Genomic DNA, 1,603 nt, shown 5'->3' on the forward strand with positions numbered 1-1,603 from the left:
GCACTGGAATCTTGAAGAGCTTTTCTTCTTGAGTTCCTCACAATACTCCCTGAGTGTAAGGACCAGGAGGGACATATGCAACATGTAATTTTAATAAACAGGTATAAAGTTAGATTATATACATATGTAATAATTAATATACAGTAAATACATTACATATTATAATATTCATTTTAAATTACATAACATATATCATCATATATATTTATTAATTGTATATAGTTATTGCATAATATTCTATATTATAAGTAATTATGTATAATAAATATATAGAATATTAGATATATTTAATGTATAATATATTATGTAAAATATATATGACATATTATGTATATATTAAAGACGTCAGCAAGCTGGAAAATAGCTGTGTGTTTATATAGTTAAAATGTGTAAAACAATATTTTATTTTGTTCAGGGAAGCTAAGAGAATATATATTAAAAGTTCTCATCACAAGAAAAAAAATTTGTACTTATGTGTGGTGATCAATGCTAACTAGACTTATTGTGGTGATCATTTTGTAATATATACAGGTATTGAATTATTTTGTATACCTGAAACTAATGTAATGTTATATACCAACTATATCTCAATAGAAAAAAGAGAGAATGCACATAAAAAAAACAATACAAATCCCCAACAAATACTTAGAAACACACCACAAATAAATAAATAAGATGAAAAAAGAATCATCTTTAATCAGTCAGACAAGTCAAAAATATAATGTAGGGGGTGCCTGGCTGGCTCAGTTGGTAGAGCATGTGACTCTTGATCTTAGGGTTGTGAGTTCAAGCCCCACGTTGGGCCTAGAGCTTATCTTTAAAAAATAATAAAAATGAAGACAGTCAAAAAAAGAAAAATATAAAAAATAATACAGAATATGGGTCTCATTATGCAAAGAATATATCAACATGGGTTTATAGATATTTGTGTGTGGTTAAGATTAGTGTATTAGATATAGAGAAAAAGAATCTGAGAATAGTTTTGAATAAACTAACAGTGACTATCTTTGTATTATGTGGGTGGAGAAGGTGGAGACAGAAAGGACATACAGAATAATTTTAATTTCTAATGCAAATTTTGATATTGCTTGATGTATCTTAAACAACAAAACCATTAACTGGTGATGTGACAAATACCAAAAGGTGGGGGTGTGCCTAAGGGCCATTGCCAAACAATCTCAAGCAAAACAAAGGAGTACTCACTGAATCTGAAACAGAGAAAGATATTCCCACACAAGGCAAAAACCCAGCACAGGCTATGTGCACTCTTTATCTCTTGATAGATATGTGTTCCAGGCCCAAGGCCCACTCTTTTTTTTTTTATTATTTTTTTATTTAAAAAAAAATTTTTTTTTCAACGTTTTTTATTTATTTTTGGGACAGAGACAGAGCATGAACGGGGGAGGGGCAGAGAGAGAGGGAGACACAGAATCGGAAACAGGCTCCAGGCTCCGAGCCATCAGCCCAGAGCCTGACGCGGGGCTCGAACTCACGGACCGCGAGATCGTGACCTGGCTGAAGTCGGACGCTTAACCGACTGCGCCACCCAGGCGCCCCCAAGGCCCACTCTTATGTGACTGAGTGGGGTTAAAAGACTGTGCAC

At 33.3% G+C, this 1,603-nt stretch overlaps 1 non-coding gene across 1 annotated transcript; it reads left to right on the forward strand.

The window, feature by feature from the left end:
* Window positions 1-732: 732 nt before the first annotated feature.
* TRNAK-CUU lies at window positions 733-805 on the forward strand. Its single transcript has one exon. It is a non-coding gene; the product is annotated as a tRNA-Lys (tRNA).
* The last annotated feature ends 798 nt before the right edge of the window (window positions 806-1,603 follow it).

Source organism: Lynx canadensis, chromosome X (genome assembly GCF_007474595.2).
Source record: "Lynx canadensis isolate LIC74 chromosome X, mLynCan4.pri.v2, whole genome shotgun sequence".
NCBI lineage: Eukaryota > Metazoa > Chordata > Mammalia > Carnivora > Felidae > Lynx > Lynx canadensis.